We start from the raw sequence: 23,178 nt of genomic DNA, 5'->3' as shown, positions 1-23,178 counted from the left end.
CATGTGTGCATAAGACTCACTGGACTTTAGATGGTCTTTCAGAGTTTCCTACAGCCTAGCACGTATGGAATGACTCTTGGGAAGGGCATGGGAGTAACTGGAGAGCCAGGCTCAGGAAGAGGAAGATACAGAAATGATTGGCATGATCCTAAGGTGGATGGCTAGACAGGGTAAGAAAGGATCCTGGCATGCTGGTGCTGATAGAGGACAAAACCAGGGATGAGCCATCTTTTTTCACCCTCAACTTGGCCCAAATAAGCCTTCCTGGAACTTAAATGCAATGTCAGGAATTAGTTTTCTATGAGCAGATAAAAGTAAGGTTAAAGCAGAAAATAACTTCACTGTTTTTTAAAGTTACATGTCTTGCACATCTAAGGTTGTAAGTCAAGATTTGTACTTCATTAGCATTGCAATGCTAACAAAATTGTATGCATGCTTGACAATATATTTGTAACAGTCTTCTATATGAGCACATATAAATCTACCTCTGTAAAAAATCCTTTCATAACATGGCTCAGGTAACATTTATCTAACCATTGGCTGGATGTTTAAGTTGTATCAGATTTTCACTCTTAGGAATGTTGCAGGAGTAATCATCCTTTTACATAAACCAACTATTGTTACACAGCCTCTTTGGACAATCTTTTTGTGTACTTCCATGCCAGGTGTCAAGAGGATTACATTCCAGTTGGAAACGCACGTTTGTACACACACACACTCACATCAATGTAAGAAATTATGTGTTAAAATTCATGCTTATTTGGATTTTTTACCACCATTTTTATTTTTTAAAAGTTATTTGTTTATTTAAGAGAGTGAAAGCCAAGCTGGGGGGTGGGAGTAGAGGCAGAGGGAGAGGGAGAAGCAGACTCCCCAGGATCATGACCATAGCCAAAGGCAGATGCTTAACCCACTGAACCATGCAGGTGCCCCACTTTTTTATTAAATGAAATGTTATGTGGCAAGTCTATATTTTAAAGATTGAAAGTAGAGGCCTTCTGGATGGGTAGAGGAGGAAGGCTAAGGGATTGGATGTTCGGGTCAACTCTGTCCCTGTTTCAGTGTCTCACCTTTTCCGGGCTCCTGTCTTGGAGTCAGTTCTAAGGCACAGGGATGATACTATAGCCCTTTCCATGATCACTGGTCAGGAATACCACAGACAAGATTTAGGATGTCGGCCTGGCAAAGGCAGCTGGGTGTCTCAAGTATCTTTTATGGCATTTTGACTTTGGCTTCTGTGTTTTAACATCAACTATTGTGAGGTGAGTTCTCTCTTTTGTGTTCCAAGAATGCATAGTATATCATTCAATTACAGCACTTATCACATTGTTCCTTCCCAAAAGTACTACTCCAGAAGAGGAACAGTTTCCTTTAGCTTTGGAATCTATAGAATGTATCCATAAAACCTGGCAAGTACTAGCTTTTCCATAAGGGCCTTCTGAATGAATGAATACATGCGTCACACACATTTGCCTAACTTAAGTACAGTACACACAAACTCGTTTTCAAGTGTATAGATACTTTTAAAAAGTACAAATGTACCTATTTTAGTTTTCCCTAGGCTTCTTTGTACCTACTATATAGGTTTTCAAGTATTCTTTAGAACAGATTTATAGCAAAGGGCTGGAATTGGTCCAAATGTCCCACATCATATTCTTGCAGCCACCTTTGGTAGATGACATAATGAGAGCAGCATATGTACCACTATTGCTGTGTGTAAAGGATGGAGTTGGTAAATGTTAAGCAAAAATGGAAATATATCTGTTTTTCACATCTGAGAGTTAGGAGACTCAAAGACTGCCCACTCCACACAAACTCTCAATTTTGTTACCAGGATGAGTGGGTGGGAGATCCTACAGAATGGAACACAAAATGAAGTGGAGGAGAGAGCATACAATAAGTGCCCAATAGGTATTAGAGAGATCAACCATATAAGGGTAGTAGTTTTTTTCCTTGTATGTTTTTATTTTATCATACTTTCAAACTTATAGAAAAGTTGCCAGAAGATTCCAAAAGATACTCTTCACCTAGAAGGTTTTCAAAAAGATAAAAAATTGAGAGTTGCAGATATGATACTACTTACCCCTAAATATTTCAAGTGAGCACCCTAAAATCAAGGCCATTCTTTTGCCTAACAAATATAATCATCAAAATCATGAAATTAACATTGATATAACTTATTTTGTGATATACAGACAAACTTTTCAAATTGTCCAAGTACTTCTCTTTATAGAAACCAACCAACCAACCAACCAACCAACCAACCACAAAGCAACAAAAAAAAGCTGCTGGATCTCACATTGCATTGTTTAGTCTCCTTTAATCTAGAATAGTTCTTTAGTCTTGCTTCATATCTTATGACACTGACATTTTTGAAGTGCACAGCCAGTTATATTATAAAATGTTCCTTAATTTGAGTTTGCCTAATCATGATTAGATTCAGGTTATATATTTTCAGCAGGAAAAACCTAGGAGAGTTGCTGTATCCTTCTCAGTGCATCATTCTGCACTAAAAAGTTACTACTTTTTTTCATTGCAATTTACAAATAACTTGGGGGAGCAACTTTGAGATGATATAGATGTCTGGTGACTTCAACTATCCTCATACTAGTTTGCCACCCATTGAGGATTCTTGCCCGAAGCAATTATTTCAATGACAGTTGCTGAACAGTGACTTTCCCTGTACATCATTTATTCTATATTTACTAGTTGCTTTTGTAAAGAAGAGCTTTCTCTTTCTACGTATGTGTGTATATCATTATGGACTCATGATTCTTATTTTATTCAATAGGCTATAAATTACTGTCATTATCATTTTGCTGTTCAAATTTCCAAGATTGGACTAGCGAGAAGTCCTTCAAGCTGGTTTCTTTGTCCTTTTGATATATCCCTATAATTCTTATTTTCTGCCACTCAGGTTGTATCTTTCCTGTCTCAAACTTGTTTTGTTTTGTAAATAGAAAATGAGTATAATTGTTTCTAGACTTCTTGGTTGACAGAGCTGGGAAAGCCACAGGGATCATTCAGACCTTCCTCCTTTCCACATTTGTAACTCTCTTCTTGGTCAGTGAGAACACTGGCTCCCATTGACCTTAATATACTGACTTATTTGCTTAATCCTAGAATATGCAGAAAGTAGTTTCAGAATTGCTGATATATATGTCTATGAGAAAAAAAAAAAAGCTCTACTCACTGAACTTCAATACCTGTTAACACTTTTTGTCTTTGGCTTGAAGGGATATAGCCTAGTATTCCACTTAAAACTTCTTGAGTTCCTTCTCCCTCCTCCCTCCAATTTAGTACATTTGTTTCTGTTTATATTTAATTTTTTTAAGTTTTTTTCCTCTCTTCCTTGCTTTCTTGACTACATGAGGCACTCACATGTTTCCACAAGTCAGAACTCTATAAAAAGTGGTATGACTTCCCACATTTGTTTTATTCATTTCAATAGTCTTACTGGTTTCTATTTCATCCTGCTTATGTTTCTTTATGCACAAATAAGTAGACACATGTATATCTTCTAATTTTCTGTTTTCTTACACAAAAAATAACTTAATATAGGTATATTTTTCTTTTTTTACTTAACAGTACATCCTGGAGAACACTCTGTATTGGTTCATAGAATTTATTCCTTGTTACAGTTGCATTGTACTCCATTGTGTCAATGCACTAGAGTTTATTCAACTGCTCTCCTATAAATGGGCATGTAGGTTGTTTCCAATATTTAGAGATTGTAAATAATACAGCAACGAATAATCTAAATTGTGTTGTACAGATATATTTTTATTTGGGGGGTATTATTTTCAGGGTAATTTCTTATAAGTGGGCTTGCTAGATCAAAAGGCAGATGCATATGTAATTTTGTTAGATATCACACATCCCTGTCCATAAAGGTTTTGTACATACCCATTAACAAGGTATGAGAATGCCTGTTTTAAATTTTTACCATATGATAAATATTATCTCATTATAGTCTTAATTGACATCTATTTACGTGAATGAGGTTATTATATTTTAATATGTTTATGGGCCATTTTATATCTTTTTTGATGAATTATCTATTTTTATCTTCCGTGAATAATATTCAGTTGTCTCGTGGAATAAATGGAGTAAGTGAAATAAATATGCTTACCTTTAAATACTTTTTGAGAGTGGCCAATTCAGTGTTTAGAGGATTACATGTTTCCTCATCTGTAACTCATTGTTACCCAGTAGAAGTATTGATAGGACTCTACCCAAGCTATCCCAGAGAGAAGGAAAATACAAATCAGGAAATTCTGTAACAACTAGAGACACTGTTCTTATGTTTGCAATTGAGTTTGGAAAATCAGGGAAGAAAGAATGAAAATGAGAGCTGGTTTTTCCACTTAGTTGGGTGGTTGAATTAACTGACCTTTAAGGTCTCTTCCACCCTGAATTTTATGATTCTGTGAATCATTCCTCTGACTCAGGCCAAAGTAGTGATGAAATTGCTGGGGAGGTGTGGAGGTTAGAGGTGAGCTGGAGATGTGGTGAGTGGGTGAGAACAAGGAGAAGAGGGAAGCTATCTTAAGTAAGAGTATAGAGTTAAGAAATAATTTTTTCTCCTTTCAAAAGCTGGCATCAGAAGGGGGGGGGTAAAAAGGTGCACTGACAAAAAAAGGAATATTGGGTGGATAGGAAATTGCAAGGTATAGTAGTATGGTCATGGTAGAGGATGGATTTAGGGAGTTGGACAGGATTGAATAAGATGGCAAAAAAGCATAGCCAGCCACCATCCTAACAGGGAAAACAAAGCAGTTATGGGGGTGCACAAAGTCTTTCAGAGTGATATTTCTTTCTCCAATTTCATCTACTTTGCATATACATATAAAAAAACTGCTTTGTATAAGACAATCTAATGTGAAATCTGTAAGATTTTTTTTTGAATAGAGACACATGCACTGTGTTTTGAAAAACTGTCTTCAGATTTTAAGGCCATGCTTAGAGGATAGACATTAAGGGAGAAGTGAGAAGCCTCTACAGATCAAGGTATTTCTTTTTCTTTTTTTTTTTTTTTTTAAGATTTTATTTATTTATTCATGAGAGACACAGTGAGAGAGAGGCAGAGATACAGGCAGAGGCAGAAGCAGGCTCCATGCAGGGAGCCTGACATGGGACTCGATCCCGGGTCTCCAGGATCAGGCCCTGGGCCGAAGGCTGGTGCTAAACCACTGAGCCACCCAGGGATCCCCTAGATCAAGGTATTTCTAAGAAGAGATTGAAAGTACCTTGAAGCAACTGAATGCTATTTAGCTATCAATTATAGGGGATGTCTTCCTTCAGTTGACCAATGAGAGGTTGAGATGGCAAATCACTGCATATGAAAGTGGATGTGGATTTTCATTTCATCTTAAAGAAATACTCAGAATAGTCATATACAAAGGAGAAGTAGGACTGGAGGACCACAGCAGTGACAATGGGACTGTTCGTCTGTTGTAGTAATGATGATGATAGTGATAATGATAATAATCATCAATACTCACTGAAAAGCTTAAGCTTCTATTTTTCAGGTATAATAGTATCTTTCTATCAACTAAAGGAGTTGAAAAACATGTGAGAGTAAAAATTCACATGCAAGCAGAACCAAGGTAGCATAAATAGGAAAATAATGTTCACCTTTAAATGACTGCCATGGTTCCCTTGCTCTTCTGTGTGGGCTTTACTTTGCTCAACCTCTGACTGGCTGAGGGGCAGAAGACAAAATAAGAATCCCTTGTCCCAGCCATCTGTGTCCTATACAGCTCTTCCATTCTGAATTGAGTAGAAAGAACAATGAAAATGTCTTTTATTTGCCTTTGGCTCTTTTTTTTCTTTTGCATTTTTTTGACATTTTATTCATTTATTTAGGAGAGACACAGAGAGAGAGGCAGAGACATAAGCAGAGGGAGAAGGAGGCTCCTCATGGGGAGCCTGAGGCGGGACTCAATCCCCGATCCAAGGATCACACCCTGAGCCAAAGGTAGATGCTCAACTGCTGAGCCACCCAGGCGTCCCTTTTTTTTGCATTTAATTCAACAATTATTTACGGAAAACCTACTCTGAGCTCAGCACTGGGTAATTCATTATAATACCTTTCATTGGACAATGTGCTGAATATTTGTTTTATTATTGCTATGTATATTGCCAGCACACACAGCCCAAGAGAACAGGAACTTGGTTTATTGTTTTATTTCCAAAAGAACCCACCGATGAAATGCACACAATATTTGTTTAATGGATGGAGAAATGAATGGGTGGATGGAATGGGGATATAAGGATGAACAAGATGGAATAGTTCACCCTTAAGTATCTTACAATGTTGAGGTGAGAGGGGTAATAGACACAGGAACAGATAGTTAGAAAGCAATGTGGAATTTAAGGCATGAAGATACATGCAAGAGATTGTAGAAACCCATGTCCCAGGGTTGAAGGTGAATGTAATAGAAAAATATTACATAAATATGACTGTATTATTAGTCATACTTCTATAATCCTATTTTATTCACTTTTTCTTATCTTCTTAATTTTCTTCAACTTAATATTTAATGTCTGGGTATGACTGGGCCTGCTCAAAAGCAAACGTATGGACTTAGTACCAGAAATAGCTAATAGTTATTGAGGGCTCTACTTTATGTCATCTCCTCATGAAAATAGTTCAGTATTTTAACTTATTTAATCCTCACAACCTTTTGAGGTAGTTACATTTATTATTTCCCTTTTGTAGATACAAAAAACCGGGGCACAGAAAGGCTAAGTGATTTGTCCAAGGATGCACAGCTAGGTAGCTGGTAGAATGAGGATTGTATCCAGGTACTTCATTCTTGATGCTTTTTTTTTTTTAATTAAACTATAGTTGACACACAATTTTATATTAGTTTCAGGTGTACAACATAGTGATTCCACAAATCTTTACCTTATGCTATGCTCACCACAGATGGATACCATCTGTCATCATACAACACTATTACAGCACCATTGACTATACCTAGTGTCCCTGTGACTTATTCATTCCATAACTGGGTTGATAGACAAAGGAATAACATCTATTTGTAGAATCTCAGTTACCAGCTAATGAAATTAACATTTTTTTGGGGGAAAAGAATCTTTAAAAATGCTCCTTAACTCATATCACTTTAGTCATCCCCATCCAGTTGTCACTGAGTATATAATAGGTGTATTCCAGGTTATGTTCTCTAGAAGCAGCTGCAGAGATGGAACTGGAGTACGAGATATTTATTAGGGATCTACATCTATGAAAAGAAGCAGGTGGACACAGAATTGGAGCAAGGGAGAAGTCAAATTGCAAAGCAGGGTTGACAGAATTTCAATCCATTTCGCATGGAGCTCTGGAGTCAGAACTGCCCATCAGCATGTCCCAGATTGGCTTCTGGCCTTTGTCCTCCTACATCACTCCCCTTGGTTGCTTGGGTACAAGATTCAGGCTTCCAGAAAAGAGCATGATCTCAAGGAAGCAATCACTATCTACAGTGGAGGCCAACCTAGATGGAACCCACAGCTCGAGTCTGACTGCATTCCTTGTGGCTGGGCAGCAAGCCTTTCCATGAAGAGGCATCTGGGTGGCACATCTCCGCATCTTCCACAGGGTGCTTGGCCATAGGCTAAGTGCAGGGAACAAGAAGATAGAGAAGACACAGTCCCTTTGTTTAAGGAGAAATAGTTCCATCAGATCTATCAATGGTTAACTCTGACTACTCTTTCTTAATAATTTTTAATTTAATTTAATTTTATTAATTTTATTAATTTTATTTATTTATTTATTTATTTATTTATTTATTTATTTACACAGGCAGGTGAAACAATTTTATTTCACAGTTGTCTTTAAAACCACAAAGACACTATGTTCTTCATATAAAAACATTAGTACAGATAACTATACTTTCTAGAAAATGATTATATAGACCCTCTCAAAGAAAGATGCACACCATTATATGGTTCAGACAAGTTACTTGGGAAAAACACATCTGGACCGATTCCTAAAACATACCAAAAGACCACGCTGCATCTTTTGGTTCAAAGTATAGATTACTGTCATCCGTAAGGGCTCCTGCATTCTTACATATTTGATAATACACATATAGACTGGTTTGTGACTTAATGCTCCATTGGTTCATCAGCCTTTTCTGCAGGTTCATCATCAGGTTGAGCAGGCTGTGCCCTTCTCTGTGGTCTTTCTTCAAGACCTTCCAGGAACGGAGATACATCATCATCATCATAAATGGTAAACTCCAAGTCTTTACCAACAATTCCAATGGAAACATTCTCTGTAGTTAGGTCCTGTTCTGCAGGAAGTGTCTCTCGTAAGGCATGCAGACCATGTTTAACCAGTTCATTCAAATTGCACTCCATAAACCCAGACATATGTCTCTCCAAGTAAGTACGAGCTGATTGAGAACGGGCTCCAATGGACATGGCTCTACAGTCAAAATAGTTGGCAGATGGACAGGTTTGGAAAATGTGAGGGCCCATATCATCATAACCAGCAATAAGCAGTCCAACACCATATGGTCTCCGGCTATACCATTGTGTTGGTATCTGGGTCTTGCTTCCAATTAGAGATACAAGACGAGACACAGAAAGAGGTCTGTCAAATACAAATCTGAAATCAAACACTCCTGGTGCATAAAATTACCTAACAGTCTAGCATCAGCAGTAAGTCCCACCACTGAAATACCAATATGGTTATCAACATGGAGAATTTTCTTCTGATGAGCTGCAAGCTCTGACTGTGCTCTCTTCAATGCAACCAACACTGTATGGGTTTTTGATTTCAGACCAACTGTGGCTGAACCTTGTTTGACAGCTTCCATTGATATTCAATTTGATGAATCCTGCCCTGAGGGCTCCAAACAGTGACGTCATTGTCATTGTTATACTGGTTGCGAAACATGATTCCTGCTAGGGTCCCACTGCGGCCTCCTGCAGAGGTGGCGGCTTCAGGAGCGCCTCTTTCTTAATAATTTTAATCGCCCGAAATCCTAGATTTGCCAAAAGCCCAAAAGGGCTTTTTTTCTGTTCATGGGCAAACAAACAGTAATGATTGTTGAAAACAATGCAGGTAGACCTGGCGTTGCCCTTGGGAAGTCACTTTTTCTGAGCCTTTGTTTATCTATATGGTAAATATTACAATTGTCCTTTGCAGAGAATTCTAGATACCACACATGATATTTCTAAATTTTCTATCAAGGAGTTCTAACACTTAGTAAGTGCTCAGTAAATGGCAGCTATTGTTACTGCCCTCTTCATCATCATTAGATTTATGCTTACCACCATCGGCCTTCTCTGAATATCCGTCAAGGTGGGCTTGAATCATCTTTTCTGTCCTTTGTTTTGACCGTGACAAATCTTCTCAAATTTGTTTAGATCCTCACATCCTACTTCCAAACTCTCTAGCTCTCTGCTTCTTCTGAGTTTACTTCTGTCCTTTTTCCCCACCTCCTGCTACAGAGATTTTTGTTCCTTTCTAGGAAAAATGTCCTTAATGCTTTTACTACATCCTTAAGTTTTATTTTCTTGGTTACAACATATGTTTAGGAAGTAAACTTCTCCAGGATGACTGGAAAAGAGCAGCAGCAAACTTTCACTGACACACATCAATCATGATCCCCCTTTTACTACTATTGAATATCGCACATCACGTGCTTTCTGCTTACATATAGCATTTACAGACATTCACTACTAGGGACAGGGAATCCTATAATTGTAAACCTAGAAGTAATAGAAACTTTTGGCCTCATCTGCCTCATTTAGAAGATGAGGAAATTATTCTCAGAGAAGTTAATTAAGTTGCTCATATTCATGCAGCTGGTTAAGTAGACACAAACCTTGGTGATTTAAGTTGTTTTACCTCTATGCTTTTGTCTATTCTTTACTTTCTGTATCACTAATGCCATCTTACGTTTCATGTTCCTTGGGTACGAACACAGGGATCAATACAGTCACCAGAGACTTACTCTATAAAGACTTAATAAACATGTAAGGATAGGTGGTTCTTGCCAACTGTCTATTTTTCCCAATTAGTGACCTCAAAATAGGGGAGAATCTTGAGCAGGTGGTTACCTTTGTTACCATCCTTCCTTCTCTTTTGTGTACATACTTCTACCCAGGGTTCCTACCCAGACCATTAGCTGAGATAGCTCTATAAGGTGATGTTTCAGGAAAAATTGGGGCCAATTGCTTACCTTCTGGTCCTAAGCATCTTGCAATCCCAGATCTTGAATGTCAGTTTCCTGGGACCTTCCTTTAGGATGAGGGCAGGACTCTAGATTGCAAGTCTCACAGCAAATGTGGGGATCTGTAGGTCCAGCAAGTGCTCTCAAGTATGAGCTGCTCAGGGGAATGCACACTTAATCTGGGATGGAAAGGGGGAATAATTCCAGTTTTCTATTCATGAGGAAGTTTTCCTGGGACTTAGAGGGACATTTTAGTCATGTGAATGATCCCTGCCCTTTCCCTAATACAGCTCACAGAACCAGTGACTTCATAAAGCTATGGGTTTTCCTTTTGTTCAAGCTCTAGGTCATGGTGCTCTTTGTTGGCAGTTTAATGCATATTTAGGAAAATTTAGTTTGTCTTGGGCCATTTCCAAACCACAGACCTCCTTTGCATTCCTGACTTCTCTACTGTGTCCTCTATGGGATTTACTGAGGAGGACAAGACAGTCTGGAGAGAAAAACAAATGATTCTGTATTTGCTAATCATAATGATAAAATTTTCAAGCTGGGAAGGCTATCTTTAAGTCAAAGGCTATCTCCTAAAGACCACAGGAGTGAGAAATTACACATTATCTCATGTGTTTCTGAACAATGCATTTTAGGTGAACATGCCTTCCTTTGAGTAACTCGACAAATTCCAAATTGGATATCCTTTCAGTGTAATGGTTGTTTGGGAAATTTCTATTTTCTTTATTTTATTTCTTTATTTTTTGAGTCATAGGTTCAGCAAACGTATCTTTTCCATTGCTATTTGAAGTCCAAATACTGGTTTTTTTGCTCATTATTGATGATATTAAGAGACTGTTGGTAATATAAATGCTACTTTGTAATTCCCAAAAGTCATAAAATTTTAACTTACTATTCTTTATAGTTCCTAAACCATAAAGAGACAATTGCATACTTTCTCCTTCTTATAATCAACCATTCATAGGGACAGAGAGGTGATAAAGAAATGAGCTGTTCCTGTCCTCATGGAGTTCAACATCTGGAGAGAAATTAGACATTAAACAGGCAAATATGTACCAGGAAGACCTCACCTCCTTAATCTCTGAATGCCATTGTTTAGTATAATTACAGTTGACAGCATATAATAATTATAAGTGGTCAAAGAGGTAAATGCACATAGGAATATTTCAAATGCTAACTATATTTCAAATGTTGAATATGGTGGTAATTGGTTGGCAACCCTAGCATAGGAGGGCTAGAGAAGAAAAGTGGGAATTTTCACAAAGATAGCTCACGTTTTTAAGTTTGTAGTTTCTTTTTCGAAGGAAACCTAAATAATGGCCTTACGGCTTTGGTTCAGAGCACAACTATTTAATCTGGTTGTTCCTGGAATGGTCTGGGGAGTCACAGTGGACAGGGAGGGAATGTAGGCCTGGCTTCGTTTTTGCTTGCATAGACTTTAAACTCTGACTTCTTTTCAGAGCCCTTGAAGATATTGTGTTTAAAAAATATATAAATTAACAAATAAGAATAATAAAAACTTCAGGAAAACAGAATATCTCTGAATATTAAGAAGCCTGTATCAGATGTGCTAGCCTCTGGACTAGCATGTCTAAGGAAGCATGAGAAACCTTGTTGCTCGATATTATTTCAAACTGGAGTCGCTAATCTGATAGTAAAACAAAAGAAATCACAGCCTGCACTCACAAAAGCATAGATGAAAAGACTTAGTAAACATCTTTTGCCTCTAAATTTTTATCTGTAATTTTCATACATGACCATTACCAGCACAGTGAGGATAATCATTTCCTACTTTAGGAAATGATTTTTTTAATTTATTGGATAAATAAACACATAGTATAATAATAAAAAGCAAGAAATTTTGAAATCATTACATGACAATAAAATTACAATGAGACATGTACTTGCTCGGCACATATGGAATAAATATATTCCCTGTAATAAAGAAGAATATTGGATGATTTTTCAGTATGTTTCAATCCCAGAAGCTCATAATGGATATACTGCATTGGAGTCACTCAAATGTGGCACCACAACATCCAGCTGTGAAACTGTAGTTGGATTCCTCTGCCATCCTTCCATCCCCAGCACTTTGTATCATTTCTGAAATTCAGCCCAGGATGCAAAAGTCAGATTTGCCACAACGTACACTTTCAGAATGCATTCCTTTCAAACTTTTTAAAAGTCTAGATTCATCATTATCTATAGAATAACTATAGGAGGATACCTCTTCTGTTTAGTGAATGTTGAATAAAAATAAGAATTTTGTTTTTTGTACTTAGAATTTTTTACTGGAATAAAAATATGAACCTGACAAACATCCATGTAACATGAGCCTAGGGTAAGATCTCATTGGCACAGGAAAGTTTCAGCATTTGAACAAGTTAGAAAGGATCCAGTCTTTCAAGTAAATCAGGAGATAGTTCTGAAATATCAGGATCAGGGTGTAGACTACAGCAGGCCAGGGCAGTTGGTCAAGTTATGGAGATAAGAGACAAGGCAGGATGTTTCAGTTAAGAAGCTCTGAGGCAGGGACCAGCGGGCACCTGAGCAGAAATGGTCATGCAGGTCCCGTAGGCAGAGGTCACCAAGCCGAGCTTCTGGGAGGCTAGTAGATGAGGAGACACTCAAGGTGAGCTGTGAAAGGAAGACAGAAGTGATTTGTTCTCGGACTCCTTTGAACTCCTGCTATGTGGGTGGGCTGGAGCTTGCAGGTGTCTGTAGCCAGGAGAGACAGGGCCTCGCTAAGATCAGCTTTCAGTTTTCTGTTATCCTCACCCCTTGTCTCAAGCTATTCAGCCAATATTGCATCTTTAATGGTTAAGCTCTGGGGCAGGTGGCTATTTGTAAGGCTACTAATTAGATAAAGGGACTGATTTGCACCAGGATGCAGATAATGCATGGAATTGTGCCAAGACCCACAGCTCAAGAGTTTATGACCCCCAGCTGCCATGGCGACCATGCCTATTCAGTCTGAGGAGTCTTTTTGTTGTGGGATAGGAGGCAGCGCACAGGGCACAGCATCAGCTTCTGTGGAGGTTGAAACTGAAAACTGAAAATGGAAGAGAGGAGACAAGAAGGCAAGAGGGCATTAGATTTTCCATTTATACCCAAATGGGTAGATTATTCTGTGGATTGTTTCCGCTTGCTTTTTAGAAAAAAACAAAATAAAACAAAACAAAACAGGGCCTTTCTTTGAGGGCAACTGTCAGATGAGTCTGAGATTTGGAAAGAAACATTTATTTGTGGATCTTTTCTTCTCGTACTGTCTTCACACTTCAAAGCCCTCACCTCTATACTTTTGATTTCTTATCCTTATCTTAAATTTTTTCCAAATGTTTTGTGGTGCTCACTAAGCACACATATTGTAAGACAAGCCTATGACTTTAGAAAAAAAAAAACCAGATCTATTTTCTGATTTTAATGTTTGTAACATAATCATGGCATTTGACAGCTGGAAGAGGCAATAGAGATAGATAGTCACATGTCCAGTTTCCCTGCAACTGTCTTGTCCTGGTGTACTAATTAATAGCTCTCCCTTTCATGCTCAAAGCTAACCCAGTTGGGCAATGGTTATCCTACTTCAAGACTGCATTATCCAACTCTTCATTCTATAGACAAAGAAAGACCCAGAGTATTTAAAAAACTTGACCACCAGGCTGGAGTCAGACTCAGTGGAGAGAACCATTGAAAGAGATGTCATCATAGTCAGTGACATGAAGGGCTATTGAATCTAGACTAAACTGGGGGCAGAGGAACAGAAAAGAGGCTTAAAGATTGGGAGAAGCAGGAGTGGGAGGGATGAGGCTTGAGATTGGAGAAAGAACAGATTAAAAGTCATGTAAGTAGACAAATGAAAGAATGGGAAGTTGTAGTCAGAGATTGGGATGTTGAATTTATGATTTCAGAGGTGGAGAATTAATAGTGTGGCCTGAAGTTGTGGAGAACCCAGCAGGAAGTGAATGTCCCACTAAAGATTAATTAAAGAGAGTTTAATAAAGGAATCATTTATAGAGATGTGAGCAGGCAAAACAAAAAATGCAAAGAGGAATGGCAATACATTCAGGAACCAGCAGGGACAGAGAACTAAGGCATTTTCATCCTTAGACCTGGAGAACCAAGGAGAGGGAGTGCTGTTAACAGAATCTGGCTGGTTTTGTAGCCATGGGACAGGGATTGCTTTTAGGAGCTCTGGCCATACCTAGATGAATGCAGCTCTTGCAAAAACCTTGGCTGAAAAAGAATGTGTGCAGATGGGATCACTGTCTCCTCCCACCCTTGGACTTCTTTCCAGGACCTTCTATTGGTTAAACCTAACCAGAAGGCAGAGAGAAGCAGAGAAGCACAAAATTTGGATCTGACAAGCAAGCATAAAATAATCAGAACTTCAAAGAATTGTGAAAAGAGAGTTGCAGCAGTTGTCTGTACATATTGGCTTCATCCAGGATGATAGTGAGATGTGGAGTGAAGAAAAGATGTAATATTATCTCTCAGAGGTTTATATACTTCAATGTCATTCTACTAAACTATAATATATGACAATTGATTCTTAGAAAGATGACCGGAAGGCAACTTAAAATTTTGAATCCTCAAAAAGTAAAGTATATTCAGATAATGTTGATTTTAGCTGTATTTTGTATTCCTATTGTTTCCAAATTACAGATCTTTGTAGAGTAGGAAACTGGTTATATATTCTACTTTACTTTTTTAAAGATTTTATTTATTTATTCATGAGAGACACACAGAGAGAGGCAGAGACACAGGCAGAGGGAGAAGCAGGCTCCCCACAGGGAGCCCGAATGTGGGACTGGATCCCTGGACCTGGGATCACGCCCTAAGCAGAAGGCAGGTGCTCAACCACTGAGCCACCCAGGCATCCCAAGGTTCATTATCTCTTATGCCTAGTAGGATATTTATGCAAATATCTATCTCAGAGCTTGTAAGAACTAAACAAACAAACCTGGAAACAACAATTTAGAAAGTAAATTTTGCACAGAAAAAAATTACTCAATAGATTTAAGTTCTGTAGCAATTTTGGATATTTTGTAATCTGCATCTCCAATGAAACCCATATTTCTTTAATAGTAAAATTTGAGTAGGAAAAACAATTAGAATTACCTAACCTGTTATTGATAAGCATTTGGTGGTATTCTTGCATCATTCTATCTCTGTATCTCTATCTCTACATTTCTCTCTCTCAGTCCCTGTCTCTCATGTACAGTTTCAATGACATAGAATCTTCAGATATCTGCTATCTTTTTACTTAAAAAAAAACCTGACCATTTTCTGTATCCTTAAATGTCTTTAAATGTAAATTAAGAGCTCTCTAATAGTCCATTGTAAGGAAATACAATCATTTAACAATTCCCTTCCTATAGATCATTTATTTTGTCATAATTGCATTTTATTAACTACTGTTCCATTGAATCTCCTTGGAAGGCATGTCTATTAAATCTTTAGGATAGCTTTCTGGAAGTAGAATTATACTGGGAAAAAAAAGGATATGGACATTTAAAAAAGATAACTATCTGTTTAAACAAAAAAAAATTAACAATGTATTATGAAATTTGTAACATATAGAAGTAAAAAGTATAGCAAAAGTACAATGGATGAGAAAAGGTAAATAGAAGTACACTGTTGTGAGTTCTTATAATATGCAAGAAGCAATTAATATTATTTGAAGGTAGATTGTGATAAACTAAAGATGTATGCTGCAAATTCTAGAGGGGCCACTAAAAAAAAGCAAAACAAAGAAGTATAATTATTAAGCCAATAATGGAGATAAAATAAAGTAAAATAATCTTCAATGAATCCAAAAGGAAGCAGTTAAAGACAAAGAAAAAAGAATAAAAAACAGATGGGATGGAAAGGAAAGAAATATTAATATAGTAACCCATTCATGGTAAAAACTCTTAGTAAATTAGGAATAGAAGGAGACTTTCTCAGCATGATAAAGAATATCTGCAAAAAAGCTATAGCTGATATCATACTTAATGGTGAGAAACTAGAAGCTTTCTCACTAAGATCAGGTACAAGAATTATGTCTCCTTCCTACCTCTTGCAACATTGTAGGATATCCTGACTAATGTAATAAAGAAATAAAAGGAAACAAAAAATGTATACAGATTAGGAAAGAAGAAATAAAACTTTGTTGACATACTATGTCATCCATGTTGAAAATTCAAAGAATGGACAAAAACACTCCCAAAACTGTAAGTAATTACAAGAAAGTTGCAGGATACAAGGTTAATATACAAAAGTTAATTATTTTCCCATGTAGCACCAATTAACAAATGAAATTTGAAATTAAAAACATAATAGCATTTACCTTAGCACCCACCAAAATGAAATTTAGGCATAAAAAATAGTATAACAAATGTGTTATAAATAATAACGAAATATGAACAAGATCTATATGAGAAAATTACAAAACTGATGAATCAATCAAAGAAAAACTAAATAAATGGAGAGATATTCCATGTTGTGGATAGGACATGGCTCAATATTGTCAAGGTATCAATTCCTCTTAATCTGATCTATAGGTTCCATCGAATCCCAATCAAAACCCCAGCAAATTATTTTGTGGTTATTGACAAATGCTTCTAAAGTTTAGGTGGGAAGGAAAAAGACACAAAATAGCCAAAACAATATTGATAGAAAAGAACAAAATTGGAGGACTGATGCTACCAAACTTTAAGACTTAATATAAAGCCAGAGTAATCAAGACAGTGAGGGATTAGCAAAAGAATAGACGAATAACTCAAAGACACAAAACATAGAAAGCCCAGAGATAGATCCACATAAGTATAAGTATAGTTAACTGATTTTCAACAGAGGAGCAAAGAAAATACAATGGAGCAAAGACAATCTTTTCAGCAAAGGGTGCTAGAACAATTGAATCTCTATATTCAGAAAAAAATCAGTTAAACACACCTTATACCCTTCACAAAAATTAACTCAAAATGGATTGATTGTAGACCTACACGTAAAACAAGAAACCATAAAACTCCTAAAATATAACATAGGAGAAAACCTAGGTAACTGTTTTATATATAACACCAAAAGCATGACCCACAAAAGAAACAATTGACAAGTTGGCAAAAGAAATCACTGAGAAGTTGGACTTCATTAAAACTAAAAGGTTCTGCTCTGTGACAATGTCAAGAAAACAAGAAGACAGGTCACAGATTGGGAAAAAAATACTTGCAAAACCACACATCTGATGAAGCACTATTATCCCAAATACACAAAGAATCTTTAAAATCCAATGGAAGGAAAATTAACAGCCAGATTAAAAAATGCCCCAAAGACTTTAATAGACCAAAAAAAGATAGACTGATGTCAAACAGGCACATGAAAAGATGTTCCACAACTTATGGCATTGTGGAAATGCAAATTAAAACAAAAAGATACTACACTAGACCTATTAGAAGGATAAAAATCTGCAACGTTGAAAACAGCAAATGCTGGAGAGATTATGAAACAACAGGAACTTCTCATTTATTGCTGATGAGAACACAAAATAGTAGCACCACTTTGGAAGACAGTTTTATAGTTTCTTAAAAGACCAAGCATTGGAATCCCTGGGTGGTGCAGCAGTTTGGAGCCTGCCTTTGGCCCAGGGCGTGATCCTGGAGACCCGGGATCGAATCCCACGTCGGGCTCCCTGCATTGAGCCTGCTTCTCCCTCTGCCTCTCTCTCTTTCTCTCTCACTGTGACTATCATGAATAAATAAATAATATCTTTTTTAAAAAAAAAAAAAAGACCAAGCATAGTATTAATGTGTGATCCAGCAATCACGCTCTTCTTGATTACCCAGAGAAGTTGAAAACTCATGTCTGCACAAAGCTCTGCACATGATGTATAAAGCAGCCTTATTTATGTTTGCCCAAACTTGGAACCATGATATTATTCAGCTCTGAAAAGGCATGAGCTACTAAGTCATGAAAAGACATGGAGGAACCTTAAATGCAAATTATGAAGTGAAAGAAGCCAATCTGAAAAGGCTACGTAATGTATGATTCCAACTCTATGCCATTCTGGAAAAAGCAAAACTATGGAGACAGTAAAATGCTCGGTGGTTTCCAGGGCATAGTGTCAAGCAGAGATGAGTATACAGAGCACAGAGGATTTTTAGGGCAGTGCAAATATTCTATATGATACCATCATGATGGATACATGTTCTATTACTGTTCAAACCTGTAGTATGTATAATAGCAAGACTGAGCCCTCGGGTAAGCTTTGGGTGATTATGATGTGTCCGTGTAAGTTCATTGGCTGGAACAAATGTACCATTCTAGCGAGTAATGGTGATAATGGAGGAGGCTATGCACGCAGGTGTGGAGACAGGGGATGTACGGGAAGTCTCTGAACCTTCTCCTCATATTTGCTGTGAACCTAAGAAATTAAGTCTTAAAAATTTCATGTAGTATCTTTAAATCCAAAGCTTGACAATGATATTAAATGTAAATTGTTTAAACTAGCTTTTTTCTTTTTTTAAAGATTCTATTTATTCGTGAAAGACAGAGAGAGAGAGAGAGAGAGAGGCAGAGACATAGGCAGAGGGAGAAGCCGTCTCCTCGCAGGGAGCCCCATGAGGGACTCAATCCTGGACCTAGGATCATACCCTAAGCTGAAGGCAGACACTCAACTGCTGAGCCACCCATGCATCCCTAAACTGGCTTTGTTAAACAGAAACATAATATGAACCACATATATAATTCAAATTTTTCTGTTAGTCACATAAAGAATAAAAACAGGTGAATTTGATTTTAATAACTTATTTAACCCCAAATATCTAAAACATTGTCATTTCAATATGTAATTAGATAAATATTAAGATATTCTCTATTTTGTTTTCATATAAGATTCTTCTATCTTGTGTGTATTTTATACTTAAAGCTCATGTCAATTTACGGTAGCTAGATTTCAAGTGCTCAGTAGCCACATATGGCCAATGTCTACCATATTATACAGTGTATGTCTAAATATTCCAATTAAAAGTCAAATATTGTCATCTTGGATTAAAAAAAGTAAGACTCAACTATATGGCCTTTATAAGAAACCTACTTTAAATATAAAGATACAGATGGGGTGCCTGGGTGGCTCAGTCGGCTAAGCATAACTCTTGATCTTGGCTCAGGTCATGCTCCCAGGGTCGTGGGATCGAGCCCCGCATTGGGCTCTGCTCAGTGTGAAGTCAGCCTCTCCTTCTGCTTGTGCTCTCAGTCTCTCTCTCTTTCTCAAATACGTAAGTAGGATCTTTATAAATGTATATATAAGAGAGAGAAACACAGATGATATAAACATAAAAGGAAATAAGAAGCTACTCTATGCAAACACTCATCAAAAGAAAGTTGGAGTTGCTATATTAGTATCAAAGTAAATTTCAGAATAAGTAATATATCAGGATAAACAGGGACATTTCTTAATAATGAAGAGGTAAGTCCATCAAGAGGACTTGACAAGCTTAAGTGTTAATGCATGTGATAAAGGAATTTCAAAATATAGGAAGTGAATCTGATAGAAATTAAAGGGAACAAAACAAACTCACAATTATAGTTGGAGATTTTAATAGTTCTTTTTTTTGGTAGACTGAAAAATTAGCGAGGAAAAGACTAAACAACACTATCAGCCACATTGACCTGATACTTATAGAACAATTCCCTCAACAATAGCAGAGTAAATATTCCTTTCAAGTGCATGTGGAATATTCACCAAGGTAGACCATATTCTGAGCCATAAACCAAATCTCAGTAAATTAAAAAAAAACATTGAAATTATACAAAGTATGTTCTGTCATCATAATGGCTTTAAATTAGAAATCAATACAAGAAGGATATCTATTTGGGGATCTTCATATTTGGAAATTAAACAACACAATTAAAAATAAACAAAATATGGTCAAGGAAAAAATTACAAAGAAAGCTAGAAATTATTTTGAACTAAAAAAAAAAATAATAAAATAAAGACACAGTATACCAACACATGTGGGATGCAGTGAAGACAGTGCTTAAATGGAAACTTAAGGCATTAATTTCTATTATGGATGGGAGAAAGTTCTCAAATCCATGATCTAAGCTTCCACCTTAAGAAACTAGAAAAAGATGAGAAAATTAAACACAGAGTAAGCAGAGGAAGGAAATAATAAAGATTAAAGCAGAAATAAATGAAAGAAAAAAAGAGGAAAATAGAGAAAAATCAATGAAAAACATATTTCACAGTAATTCCACTCCTAGGTACTTATCAAGGAAAAATGAAAACAAATGTCCACAGAAAGATCTGTACTTGAATACTCAGAATAGCTTTATTTGTAATAGTCAACAATCGAATGAACCCAAATGTCTATCAGTCGGTGAATAGATTTACAAATTGTGGTGTATCCGCAGAATGAAGTATTACTCACCAGTAAAAAGGAGCAGACTACTCATACATACAACAACATAGATGAATCTTAAAAGCATTATGCTAAGTAAAAAAAGCCAGGTGCAAAATTTTATATGATTTTGCTTTATGATTTTGTTATATATTTATATGAAATTTGAGAAAAAGTGAAGCTTAGTGATAGAACACAGATCGGTGGTTGCCAGGACCCAGGGATAGGGTTATGGAATTAGTAGCAAAGGGGTAGGAACAAGTTTTAGGAGTGATGGAAATATCCTGTATCATGATTATGATGGTGGTTACAAGACTGTATACTTTGTCATAACTCTTTGAATTATTCACTTAAAGTAAGTGAATTTTATTATATATAAATTGTACTTTAGTAATATTTCATTAGGGAAAAGAAAAATTTGAGCTGCAGTTAATCTGTTTTGTTAGTTTAAAAAAATTATATGTTTACATGCTTATTGAAAAGAAAAAATATCACATAGAACAAAAGGGTCTAAGATGAAAAAGTAAAAGTTCTTTCTTCAAATTACTACTTCCTGGGGCGTATTCCTAAATATGTTTCTCTTCTCTTCTCTTCTCTTCTCTTCTCTTCTCTTCTCTTCTCTTCTCTTCTCTTCTCTTCTCTTCTCTTCTCTTCTCCCTTCGTTTCATTCCATGAAGACTCATATTCTATGACTTTTTAAAAAAGTCTTGGACACTGAAATAGATTTATCTTATTATTTCTTCTTACTCTTCTATTGAATGGATTACTCTAAATTCATTTAGTCATTTCTGACTGTTAGCTATTCAGATTTCTTTACTGATAACGCTAAAATAAAAAAGGCTACAATGGACTTTCATGGGCACATGTTTTGTATCTTGTGCCTGTTCTGGAAGATGAATTCCTAGCCACGTAATTGTGGGGCCATTGTTCAGGAAAATTAAAATTTTGTTTTGATTTTATTTATCTTTTTTGGCAAATTAAAATTTTTGCTGAATATGGTCAAATGGCATTTCCAAACTCTTACTCCAACAGTATCTATTTCTTTGTGTCTGTACCAGTTCTAGGAATTACCAAGTTTTCTAATAGTCTTCACCCAATCTGAAAAAGAAGAAAATGCTACCTCCTTGGTTTTTTTTTTTTTTTTTTTTACTAAATGATAACAGTTTCCTTGTAACCAAAGGGACCACCGGAAAGTAAGACTGTCTGATAATCAATAGATTTCAGAATGGACACACTTGCCTTCTAGAACCGCTGACTTCTGGCCTAGACCTCAGTGGTTCTATGTGCACAGCTGTGGAGTGAAATCACCTATTGTTTTCAGGAATCTGTCCTCTTTTTTTTTTTTCATGATCAATATTGCAGTATGTTTTCTTTATAGACCTGCCACTTTAGATCTTAAGAAGTAGAGTATGTATCCGTGTGTCTCTCGGAGTTCATGCTTTTGGTCTTAAATGCTTTTGCTCTATTCAGAGTTCCTTTTCCCCATGGGTATTCAATCATGTATATGACAAACCGGCCTTACATGGGACTCTCCTAGTAAAGCCATATGGTTTCCCTGACTGGGGATGGATGGAGGAATTTATTGACTTTGATCATTGCACTATAACAAATACAATTATGGCATGGGAAATTTCCTACTAGAGTTCAAGAGAAAATGAGGTAACCCCCTCCTTTGGATGATTTGTGTGTCTGAGTGAATCACGGGGTTTTCCCCAGATCCGATCCTCTTTCATATGTAATCATGGAGATGATGTGCCCATCTGCATTACTGGTGAAGGGTTTCTCTCCATCCCCGGCCAATCAAATAATCACTCCTTTAAAACAGAGGGAATGATTTAGCAGTTGAAGTGTTGGCTTTGAAACATTTAGACGTGGTGGCATCTTTCAAAATTTCATCAGGATTGACTTAGTCCTTCATTCTGGAAATATCACAACCACATGGAATCCTAAGCCATTACAGAAGAGCTGTCTTTATAAGAAACCCCAAACTTGGGGGCTTATTTTCTCTGAGATTGTTCAATATACAAAGTGTCATTTTTCTGAACTGTGGCCTTACCATACAAATGAAGAACCTAGAATTCTGACCCTAGTTAGGTCAGTGTAGGTTTCAACATTTTAAATAGAGAATGGAAAGTAAATATTTAGTTCAACTTTTTAACTTACAATGCCAAATGCATTTTTAGACAGAGCGCTTTTGTGCTTTTTATAGTTGTGGAATTGTCCCTGTGAATAGGTAGGTCACCTTGTTTGGCTACTTTACCATTTGAATGTTGCCTTCTGAAACCAGCCAAATTAGCCTTCTGCGTAATTTGTATTCTCATGAACGGGAAAAGAGAGAAACGAAGTAAGCTTCAAAGCCAGGACACCCAGTTAGGATTTCCGCTTTATGCACTGTTTCCAATGAAGTGAATTGGCAGGGAGTTGGAGGCCCCCTCAGCCTTGGCCTGGCCTCTTTGAGGACTGTCACTGGCATCAGAGTGACCCACAACCTCAGTCAAATAAAGGATGTCTCCCGAGCCCACAAAGCAATGTCACATGTAACACAGCGTCTGAGGAAGGCAAGCAGAGGTGGAAGCAAGGGGTCGAAGCAAAGGTCACTGGAA

At 36.8% G+C, this 23,178-nt stretch overlaps 1 long non-coding RNA gene and 1 pseudogene across 1 annotated transcript in view; both read right to left on the bottom strand.

The window, feature by feature from the left end:
* Nucleotides 1-6,174: 6,174 nt before the first annotated feature.
* The window catches only part of LOC144316446 (uncharacterized), a 50,952-nt gene continuing 33,948 nt past the window's right edge, over nt 6,175-23,178 (bottom strand). Inside the window, exon 2 of the long non-coding RNA XR_013382399.1 lies at nt 6,175-7,619. This is a non-coding gene — a long non-coding RNA (uncharacterized LOC144316446). The remainder of the gene's footprint in view (nt 7,620-23,178) is intronic.
* LOC144286012 (proteasome subunit alpha type-1 pseudogene) lies at nt 7,783-9,971 on the bottom strand (annotated as a pseudogene).

This window comes from Canis aureus, chromosome 1 (assembly GCF_053574225.1).
Source record: "Canis aureus isolate CA01 chromosome 1, VMU_Caureus_v.1.0, whole genome shotgun sequence".
Taxonomy (NCBI): Eukaryota; Metazoa; Chordata; class Mammalia; order Carnivora; family Canidae; genus Canis; species Canis aureus.
This window is presented reverse-complemented; position numbering and strand designations above follow the sequence as displayed.